General features: G+C 39.9%; 1 protein-coding gene across 1 annotated transcript in view; it reads left to right on the top strand.

Annotated features, from left to right (window-relative positions):
- Positions 1-648: 648 nt before the first annotated feature.
- Positions 649-12,099, top strand: part of LOC115626917 (uncharacterized protein CG43867) — a 157,302-nt gene continuing 145,851 nt past the window's right edge. Inside the window, exon 1 of the mRNA XM_030522427.1 lies at positions 649-686. The gene's annotated coding sequence lies outside the window, so the exon portion shown is untranslated. The remainder of the gene's footprint in view (positions 687-12,099) is intronic.

Here is a 12,099-nt window from a genome sequence, read left to right on the forward strand (position 1 = left end):
ATTTGCGCAAAAGTGGCCATTCGCCAGGCGAGAGAGGCGAGAGAGGCGACAGACCCAACTCAAGCTTTCCAGACCCAGCCGCAGCAGCAGCGATTGGCACATCGATCACCACAACAACAACAACAACATCGACAACTACAGAAACAAGTGGAGCGGCAGTTACTCTAACAATGCTGGAGACAACGTTGGACATAACAGCCATGCCGGCACTGGTAGCCACCACATCGAACAGCTCATCGGGCACATCCTCGCCTGCCAAGCAACAGCATGCTGCCTTCCTGCATCACCATCAGCAGCAGCAACAGCAACAGCAACAACAGCAGCAACACCATCATCATCATCACCATCAACTGCATCATACGGCACCGCCCTCACCGCTGGCTGCCGTGCGGCAACTTCAACAGCAATCGAATCCCAACCAATGTCTGCCACCCTGCTGCCAAGCGTGTGTGAGCACCACCTCGGTGCCACCGCCCCACCACCACATGCCGCCGACGCACCACTCACTATATCCGCTGATGGCCGCCCAGCTCGGCTATGGCTCCAGTGGTCCCAGTTCGCTCGTCAACTCGCCAGCGCTGGGCCGGCGCAAGCGCTACACCAGCACCTCCTCCAGCTGTTCCAGTCAATTCAACAACAACTACGCCGGTCTCGATGTGGACTCTCTGGATGATATGCTGCGTAAGGTAAGAGAACTATGGACTCTATAGCCAGCTTTTTATCATAATAAGAGAGATGCTCAATAAACGCTCTAGTTTTATTTGAGTAAAATTTTTTTTTTTTATTAGCAGAGTGTGTTTTATTTAAAACTGTCCATCGTGGACAATCATTAAATTGGTTAAATAAACTTGACAATTAATTTATTTTATTTATGATGAGGTTGTAGTATCTGGCTAGTCACAGGGGAGGTCCAGAGGATAAGTCAAACATATGAAATAGTTGTTTATTTTAATGAAATCTTTGAGAAGAAACGCCTTTAAATGAAAACTTTAAAAAGTTTTAAATGCACATTCTTTTTAATTTTTAACTTCAAAGCCATAAATAGGCAACAGGCCATCACGAAATGCTCTTAATTTACTAAATATAGGATCACAAATTACAGAAGTCACCTTTTTCTTCGAATTGAAATCGTTTTTCTGTAACTGGCTATCATAGTAATGAACATTTAGAATCTAAAACCAAAACCTTTTTCTTGGAGGAAGCTGCCTTAAGGACTTACGATGTCGAATTAGTTTTAGCATTATTTCATTAAATTATCCTTTACATTGTCCAATCAGTGCTACAGCTGTCTCATTATGCCTTATATTATAATGAACAACTTCTGTATTCCTATAATATCGAAAAACTTTAAATTTGACAAGAATTTCAGGGGAATTCATTCAAATTCATTAATCTGTTTGGCTAGGCAGCGAATGGACACGACTTCAGAGTAATTTTTTAAGCAGAAGACTTGGAAAGTTCTTTTGAGCAAACACAGGAAGTGTTAGAAATAATTTTAAAATATTTGCAAAGAGTAAATAAATGGAGCACACAACTAACCGCAACCCAAAACATACTTTCAATCCGATACGACCGGTTGTGTATTAAAAAGAAAATATCTGTAAAATGATAAACAGGCGTTGAAGCAAGGTTCCCATAATAACAACAATTTAGAAGATGCTAATCACAATAAAATATAAATAAATGAAACTAAATTAATCACAAAATAATATAAATAAATGAAACTAAATTAATCACAAAATAATATAAATAATTGAATATAAATTAAAGAGAGTGCTAGACACCACTGTATGCTATAAAGAATTCGCAGTTGTTGTCTTTCCTTTTAAAGAGAATTTCCGTGTTTAAAAACTTTCATTCTACATTTGAACTATTTGTGCGTTCAATAATGATTTTGTGGCCCAGCTGAACGTACAGACCTCGTAACTTCCGGCCGTACTTTCTGCACTGCCCACGCCTCACACTTCGTCGCCCCACATGTGCATGTTCCCAGCCCAGTCCAGTCCAGCCGAGCCCAGTCGAGCTCAGCTCAGCAAGCCACTGGCCTCTATAATTTATCCATATACATAACTATGCACGCGCCGCTGCGCCTACGGGCATGTTGATGCTACACATGCACGCATATGTGCTTAACAAAAAGCAAGCAAAATAAAATTGTGCGCGGCATTGTCACATTGCCTGGCAGCAAACAAAACAGAGAGGCAGTCAGACAGACAGAGAGACTAAGAGACTGAGAGACTGATAGACAGAGAGACGCACTGGACGCTCACTTCCTGTTGCCCTTACTGGCGACTTGGCTCGCCCCTCCTCGGCATGCCTATGCCTGCCGCAAAGTCATAAATCTTGAGCCTAGACCCCAAAGCTGCTGCAAAGTCCGTTCACAGCGTGTGGTCGCTGCCTAGGCACCGCTGCGCCCAAATGTATGCAGCACTTCTTTCTACACTCACTCATACATATACTCGTATATAAATATATTTTGTTTTTTGTAATGCCTGCTTGTTTAACATTTTTAAGCTGCCCGCAGCCAGAAACTGTTCCATTTTGTTTTATTTCTTCTTCGCTTGGCATTCATAAATAATATGCGACAAGTTTTGTTGCGGCATATCATTTAAATTTATAATGCCATGCCTCATAAAGAGGCATTTGAAAGCGCCTAATGGCGGGCTATACGCGCGCACCCTACACCGGCAAATGCCAATGCAAATGCAGCCAACTGAGGGTCGCCACACAAGTATTGCCAATAACTGAGCTATGACTTGCCTCCCGCTTGAGCCAACCCCGCAACCCCTCAGTGTCACTGCCAGTTTCTATTCCCCTGCCCGTTACGTTTGTCTATAAGGTCTGTTGTAATATTTTGATTTTTCTTTATTTAATTTGTTTTATTTATTTCATAAATAAACAAAGCTGTCGATGAAACAAAAAATGCCATACAATGCAATAAGTAGAGAACTTCAACTAAGTAAAACTAAAAAATAAAAAAGTGTATTGAAATTACAAAAATATCTAATAACGAATCCGACTCGATGTGGCAATTTAACAGCCAGCTATGCCCCGATTCGCAGCACAGAGTAGTCAGAGACGTTATTAGATCTCACAAAAAATAAATATAGTAGAAATGAAGAAATAACAATACTACAAGATCAAACAAAATGGAACAGTTCCTGGCTGAAATAAAATTCAAATAATAATAAACTAAAGTAAATGATAAATATAATTAAGAGCTAAAAGGTGGAGAATTATTGACTCGGCGGGAAAGAAAGCAATACCCCTATTCACAGCACTAGGGATCAAAGAGTCTTCCGGAGGTAGTTGAAAATAAAAGATTTCAGTGAGGGGAGGGAGAGCTCAATTGAGAGTACAAAATAAAGAGTATTATCATTAGAGCACCTGTTGAGTAGAAGAGGTAAATAGTTCCTTGATGGCCTGTATACACAGTTTAAAAGAACACGCAGTTGTTTAAAAACAGATATACTAGCTAGCATTATCTGCAGCAGTCCTTTAACACATTTCGATCATATCCTTCAATCCTTCCTAATTACTTATGAACGACACTATTTACGTTAGTTAGTGCGAGATGAGTAAAATGTACGTAAGGTATTAACTTTAACTGTCTCATGGATCTACTTTGAGGTTTAGAATGGGGACGAAATGGAGCATCAATATGATCTATACATACATACACTCGTGCTCATAAAAAAAAGCCGAGGGTTATTTTGTTAGCATTTTCGCTTTTCTTTCGAATCGCTAATGGCATTTAGGTGCAAAAATTGCTTAGATAAGTCAATTTGTAGGGAAAACGATGGTTTTAACAGAAATCCAAAAAATTGATATTATTAGCTTTAAAATCAAAACTTTTCAAATATTGCAAATAATGTATGTAAGAATCATCTTTTATTTAGATTTAGGTAAAATATTAAGAAACCGAGAATGACTAGTGAACGTCAGGACAGAAATTTAGTTCGAATGTCTCTGCACAACCGTTTTAAAACATCTCCAGCAATAACCTTAGAATGTAAAGATGCCAGTCATTTGGAATTAAGCAGCTCAACTGTCAAATGGCGATTAAAGAAAAATAATTTGAGCGCCAGACGAGCTGCAAAACCCTTTTTTAGAGCAAAAAGGTGTAGCTCCTAAATAAGAGCGGAGCAAAAGAGCTGTGTATATATAATCTGATTATTAATTGGTAGCAGAATACTGCTTTAATAAATTGTATATACATATGTACATAAAAATAAATAATAAAAAAGATTATTAAAAGGTCCCAAAAGCCATGGAAATCGGGCTCATCCTGTTCCGTCTTAAATTAAGAAAATTAGGCGCTGTTCACATCTGTTCAGTAACTTCTCTACGGAAATGTACTGAAATAGAAATGATATTTGAAGTAAAGAGTAGAAATTAAGTCGGGATGATCCAGGCGGGTGCAAACATTACTTTCGTGATGTTACAAGTATTACAATTAAGGAGTATACAGTATTGTTTATTTTCATTTGTTGAATTTAGAATTATTATTAAGAATTATTTTATTTATTTATTTATAGGAGAGAAGGTTAATAATTAATTCTTAACCTACTTAAATTTGGAGCACTAGCTGCCAGGACTTTCAGCTCGTATTAAGAATTAGCAATGCATTGAATTCAGTAAATTACCAGTGCCTTTAAATTGAGTTGAGGTTATTTCGTATTTATGATATTATATCGAAATTGTCGAGCTGCACGCGTGAGCGAGACATTGCTTTGAGACACACCTTATGCCAGTTAGATGGCAAGGGCCACCAAAGACGTAAGTGCGCGCTGCGCCAGCGGCATCAACAACAACAGAAACAACTAAAAAAAAAAAAAAAATAGCAACTATTGCCACGCAGAAGGGCTTTAGTGGCAGTAGGAAACGGTAAAATCCGTTTGGTTCCCTTTCTTCTTCGCATAATGCAGCTGCTGCATAGGTGCGTGTGTGTCTGTGTGTGTGTTTGTGTGTGTGTGTGTTGACGCTTATTTGTGCCATTGTGTTTAGTTGTTGTTGTTGCTATTGTTGCAATTTTGGGTTGCATTTTATTAGCGATAATGAACTCGACACGTGCGCCGTTCAACATTCAACGTGCAATGTGGCGTGTGGCAACTATTTTCTGCACACACACACACACACACACACACACTGGCAAAGCCATTGCATACCAACAGCTTTCTGTGTTCGTGTGTGTGCGCTTTGTGGCAAACGCGCACACCTGATTTCTTTGCTGTTGTGTCGCATTGGCGTTGCACGGCGACCGTTGCCTGCAACACATTTGCGGCTGCCATTATGGGGCGCTGTGGCATACTTTCAGGCTTCGCAAGCAGCTTTTGCCACAGTGTCGCCCGTAGACGCGCCTGCTATCCCATTTCCACCTCCCTTCCCCCTTTCCCCTTTCCCCTTTCCCCCAGCCCCTGGCTGTGGTTTCTGCTGCTGGCGCTATTCTGACGCCAGCAAGAGAGCGCGCGCGCGCGTGCATAACAACAATTTGAATAATGTGGAAAATATGCGGACATCGGCATTGTTTGCTCGCCTTGCATACTCTTAGGCGCTTTGTTATGCCATAATATGCTCTGCTTTATTATGAAGCAGCATGAATTCTAGAGTGAACAGCGGCTTTAAGTTCCTATTTAGCTCGAAGTTAGCAATAATATGAGTTCAGTTTTGAAACAAACCAGTCTCAAACAGCTTGAACGTATGTATATTTTACAATTCCAAATACTAAGAAATATCATTAGTAGACAATACTACTATCCTTTAGTATATATGTGTAAGTGCTTAGCATAGTAGCTCGTCTGACTTGTGATTAAAAATATAAGATTTGATTAAAGTATCACTATGCTTAGCACTTACTTGTGACATTTGAGTGATTGGTGAGCAAATTATTTGCCGTCCGACAATTACTTTAGCTTATTTCTCAAAGTCTCTTTCCCCCCGTCTCTTGACAGACATGGGGATGGGCCAGACACAGTCGCAGGACGTGGCCAACAATCAAAGCGCATGGCGCGTCGCAACGTTTGCGAAGAAATTTGTCATAAACACGCCCCGAAAATTAGAGAAGCAAATAAATAAAATGAAATGAAATCGAAACGTTGTCGAAACGCACCCAAATGTAGAGCCAAGATGTGCCAGCAATAAATGAATGCGCAGCGAATGTAAAAGTTAAGTTGGAAAGGCTCGAACTTAAATCGAATAAATGAACGAATTGAAGGACAGGAGGCGAATCGGAGGAGAGTTGTTGACGCCGATTCCGATTCTGATTCCGACTTCGACTCTAGCTGCCACCGAGTGTATTTCGAGGCAAACTAACTTGCTGCCTGTCTTTGTCGTTGTCGCTTTCTTTCTCAGGCTGTCTGTCGTTCTGCGGTTGCAAACTTTGTGGTTCGCCAAAGTTTGAAGCGTTTTTTGAAATAACGATAGCATTTTGGACAAAGCCTTTGCCTGGGAAGCAGCAACACACACCCACACACACACACAGCTCCACAAAGTTGTGTGTGCAACCTAAGCCTGTTAAGTTTTCTTGAATGCCACGCCTTCGTTACTTTCTCTTCCCGCATACCAGCTACTTGAATGCTTACCTATTTTAATGAGATGCTCAATGGTCCCAGACGGAGACCTGCCCTTGCTGCACGGTGGAAAATCTTTAATAGTAAAAACTTACAAACTATCATTTGAAATAAAGCGATATGTAAGGTCAAACTTTTCAAGAATTTCAAGTGGTACTCTACATTCCCGGTATGCCAAACATTTATCTTTAAACTTTATCTTCAGTTATTGTATTGTTTTTACTATAGGTTTTAATAACAACCTCTTTGCTTAAGAACTGGTATTACATACAAGTAGGTCGCTAGCCGGATATAAATGCCAAAGATGAGTTGGAAATTCCAAGATGTACGGGAGTTATTGAAAATCAGTCACAATCTTTTTATACCCTGTACCCGTAGGGTAAAAAGGGTATATTAGGTTTGTGCAAAGTATGTAACATGCAGAAGGAAGCATCTCCGACCCCATAAAGTATATATATTCTGAATCAGCATGACGAGACAAATCGATCTAGACATGTCCGTCCGTCCGTCCGTCTGTCCGTCTGTCCGTCTGTCCGTCTGTCCGTCTGGATGAACGCGAGGATCTCAGAAACTATAAAAGCTAGAATAACCAAAGTTGGCATCCAGATTCTCCTAGGTCCGAGAAAGGACGAGTTTATTTTTTTTTTTGGAATTTTCCCCCCCTTCCCCCGCTACAGAATTTCGTCAATAGCGTCCACATTTCAAATGCTACCTAAACCAAACTTTGCACACATAATATATATATAATTGTCTACTGTTGTATAAAATTTTATTCAATTCGGTCAATTCTAAGAAAAGTTATTAGCAAAACAAATTCTCGACAGTACAACCTCCCCAAACTGCAGCAACAAGTTCACTCTTCTTCTTCCCCTTTTTGCTGCTGCTATGGGCGCATATAACTCAGTGACGGAAGTTTACCTGGGTACAGGGTATTACACTGTCGGGCTTGCTCGACTGTAGCGTTCTCTCTTGTTAATTCTAAATTTTTCCTAATTAATTTTTACTTTATTCAATCGCTTATCTTACATTTAATGCTCCTTCTTGTATGTTCCTGATTTCCTTCTGAAAATACAGGGTGCGCTATCTTTTATGTCGGTATGTAAATATTGAATAACTTTGTCATTAGTGAACCGATTGGCTTGAGTAGACCAGTGTTGAAAACCTCAGTTCAAGAAATTGTACAGAACCAAATTAAATAAAAATATCTCATACTTGAAAATCGGTTGTTTATTTTCAAAGATATTCAATGTTTACATACCGACATAAAAGATGGCGCACCCTGTATATATTTTAGTTTAGATACTTGGTTTGGTGAGGTTATTCTATATTTTAATGAACTGTTTGTTAATTGTTTGTGATGAACATATAGACACATAGAAGTCTGAGTAAGAAATATTCGGTTTATTTTGTATTGTTTCCTGTATAAATATTAATGTATATACAAATAAGCCTAAGCGAGTTGAAAATTAATGGGAAATACAAGAGTTGTCCATAGTATCAACTATAGGACGCACATACATCTATGTATATATACAATGTATGTATATATATATATTTTCAATATTTACAAAATTTTATATTAAAAATGGCACTTCTTCAGTCTTCTCTAGAGTACAGAAACCAACAAGCTTGAAGTTAAAATTTGGAGCCCATTCTACTCCTTTTGGAGGACTGATTTTCTCCTACGCTGTAAAAGGAAATTTTCAAACATATTTCAGCTTCCCAAATCCTTCCTATTGTTGATCACCAATCAGCCAGTCAAAGCCTTTTACTGTGCCTACATACGGGTAAATAATTGTGTCGTGAGCTTTTCAAGAATTCAACATCGCGATATTTCTCTATACTTAGTATATAGTTTACTGATTCACGCAGAGGATCCCTAATAAGCAGGCCTAATAATAGAGAAAGGTACAAGCATTTGTTTTTAGCTTAGGCACATCACGCTAACGCTACGAAAACAATTTTTTACGAACACACGTAACACTACTAATACGAGTACAATATGTTGTCGGTGTTGGCCCAACTTTGTATTGTTTGCGGAGCAAATAGTTGGGGGTTGCATTTAAATGGCTGTGACCCGAATAGCCTAAGACTTGCATTTGCCTGACATTTGTATGCGTGACATAATAAAATGCAATTTATACACACGCACAGGCACACATACTTACTATATATACTATACATGATTTTGGCGCACTCAATGATAATGTTTATGACTTGCAGCTACGCTCGCTTTTATGAAAAGACCATGTTGTCGGCCTAAAAGTATGCTCCAAATTATACAAATGCTCGCTTACGTACATGGAGTACAAGAAGCCACAAATAATTATGCGGGTATAGAAGCTATAGCTTGTTCGCATGTGCATGTGTGTGTGTGTATGTGTGTGGGTTGTAATAAGCGTGTTGGCTGGCTGGCTATGCCCAAAGTGCTCGTTAGTGTGCACGGCCACCAGCATGCTACGAAGCGACCTTATCCACACACCTGCCTTTGCGCATCTGTGTGTCTGTGCGTGTGCGTGTGTCTGTGTGTGTGTGTATTTGAGTCGCTGAAATAATGTTTTTATAAGTCACCTTTATGTAATGACAATGGGGAATCATTAAATGTCTATTTGCGCATTTTTTGTCCTCCCTTGCTTGTTTTTGTTGCTCCCCTTGCCGTCGCTTTCGCTTTCACTTTCCCAGCTCCAATGAAGACGAAGACTTTCACACCCTTTGTGCAGATGTGTGCAGTGATGAGCTATTGCGCGCTCCTCGTGCAGATATTTATGCTCATATGTAGGTTTGTGTCCGCTAGCGTAATTATGAGCTTTGACATGCTATATTTCCTTGGGGCACATCGTATTGCTGCCCAGGGGAGCTACTTTTGCACATATACTATTGTACTAGAAGGGTTAAAGGAAAAAAATATCTAAAATCTAAGTGCCAAGTGTGTGTAATAGATACGAAGCATGAAACTCGTTATAGGTATTATTATTATGATGAACATGACGTGGCATGTCCATTTGTCGCTCTGTCGACCTGTTCGTCTGTATGAACCTCGATAGCTTTTGAACTATAATAGATACGCAGACTTGGTAAGTAGACTTGTCCAACTGGATTGGATTGGAAAAATCACTTTAAGCATGATCTATTTTTTTTTTTTTTTTTGATTATAAGGGTGTGCTAAGAAATTCTTAGGTTTTAATAAAATTGGTGCACCTACACATATAGCTGCCATAGGAATGATCGGGGCAGAAACCAAGAATGTCGGGCTTACTCTTGTGTTTTTCGGCGTCTGATCGCTTTTGTTGTTTCTTAAGCACTGTTTAGCTTGATTGTATTTAAATGTATTTGGAACACATCTCCATATGTCTCAGTAGATCAATCAAGCGATTTTGTGAACTTGATTGCTGCAATTATTGTCACTCTAATATCCATGCTCGATACTCCATCAGTCAGTTAAAAAGGAGGCACGTTTCGTTTTATTGGGATTTGTGTGACTGCAAACATTTCACAAGTCAATATATATGTTATTAATTTATCAAGTGATGGGAAACCTTTCCCTCAAAGGTGGCTACAAAATCGTTTCGTATATTTTGCAAAAATTACTCAAGTGAGAAGGAAGACGAAGCTATTGTGAGAACGGGGCTGGAGGACAGCAAATCATAGCTAATTTTGAAGCACACGCATTTATCTTGCGCCACATGTTGGCAATCCAAAGAGCATCCGAGCTGCTCCTCAGCTCGGTCCCACTTGGGCCACCACACACACACACACACACACACACACACACACACACACACACACACGCATAGAGACGCACACAATATTACTTTAAGCGCTTCACATGGCGCGTAGTCTACTTTTGAGTGCACGGCCAAAAAGGAAAAGGCGGAGAGAAAGCCAACCAAAAAAGAAAACAGCCATAAAATAGCAAAACTAACGAACTAAAAAAGCGCAAAGCGTAACAAAAACAAGGCAAGACATCGACAACAACAAACAAAGCAAAACCAAACGGAACGAAACGAAACAAAACGAAGAAAAAAGGGTTACTCCTTTTCATCGTAAGGATACTTGGGCTGGCTGACAGGCTAGCTAGCCAGTATACCCGTCGCCACCACCACCACCACCACCACCGCAGCCACCTCCTGCGTGTCCATCAAGGGATTTCCCTTCAATTAGGATTAATACTCAAGATACCAAAGAGCAGTGGAACGAACAGCGAATGGAGTTCTCGCCAAACGAAAAATGCTGGCCATGCGACTACTGCGCTTAACTAGGGTAATGTGTTATGCTCATGTGTGGGTGTGTGTGTGTGTGTGTGTGTGTGTGTCCGACAAAAACAAAACCAAATGCAATAAACCGGTAGGGTTCGGCCCGAAATACCACTAGTCCCTCCATTCCACTCCACTCCCCTCCCCTCCCATCCCCCTACCCTCCCCAGTACTAACCAAATGGTGCACAATTGAGGCATTATTAGTAAAGTAGTTTTACACTTTTGCATACCCGGGAAAATGGCAGCTCGGCAAGAATGCTTTGCTCTGCTCTGCTCTGCTCTCAAAGTCAACATTTTGAGTTTTCTAGTTGTTGTTGTTGTTGCTGCTGCTTTTGTTGCTTGCCTTGCTATCTTGACTTTGATGAGGGCCGATTCGGAATGCGTTCGTTGGGGCTAAGTTTTTAGGTTTAAATTGCTTGAAAGTACAATTTATCACAATTGGCAATTGGACTGTATTGTGTCTATATGTATATATGTGTGTGTGTGTGTGTGCTTGACCGACTTTCTAACTGGAACTGACCGGTTTTGACTGCCAGACTTCAGTTTGGGGCTTGTTTTTTATGCTTAACGGTGTCAAAATGAGTTTTCTACGTTTCTGGCCACCTTTTCTGCTCGCAGATGAAATTTCTTCTCTACCGCACTCTTTCGCTCCCCGTACGCCTATGCTCTGTTCGTCCCGCTTGCGCTCAATGTGTTTATTTCTGGAGATTGGGTCATTTAAACTTTCTTGACAGCTTTGTGGTTGAAAATTTGCTGAAAAGTTTTGTTTGTCCGCCCAATATGCCCGTACATATGTACTATACATACCTACATCCACATCTCTATATGGGCTGGCACAAACTTTTCCGCACAATAGTTCTGTTGATTTTGTTTCATTGTTCATCCTTATTTTTGGTAGTTGAGGTACTGTACAATGGCCGCACAGCTGCATTGAATATTATCGATAATTTGTTTTGCTGCCTATTGCTGATTTCAAAATTGAAGTTGAAGTGGGAGGAGTAACCTACATACATACTAGAATACTATGTAGGCATATGCTCGTAAAAAGTTAACAATTGGAAATAATTCAGTAATGAACAAATTGAACTTTATTTTTATCCACCTGCAACTTAATTTAATTAATTAATGTGACGGCTAGGCTTTTTGTTAACTCCTAAATTGTTTAGTTGCATATTCCGTATAGAGAATTTTTTATTTGAAACAAAGATATGCTGACCTGTTTTGAGAGAACTAGTTTTCATAAAGATTCGTTTCTTTTCTGAATATAAACAGAGC

Source organism: Scaptodrosophila lebanonensis, unplaced genomic scaffold (assembly GCF_003285725.1).
Source record: "Scaptodrosophila lebanonensis strain 11010-0011.00,11010-0021.00 unplaced genomic scaffold, SlebRS2 tig00000089-arrow-pilon, whole genome shotgun sequence".
In the NCBI taxonomy this organism is placed as follows: domain Eukaryota; kingdom Metazoa; phylum Arthropoda; class Insecta; order Diptera; family Drosophilidae; genus Scaptodrosophila; species Scaptodrosophila lebanonensis.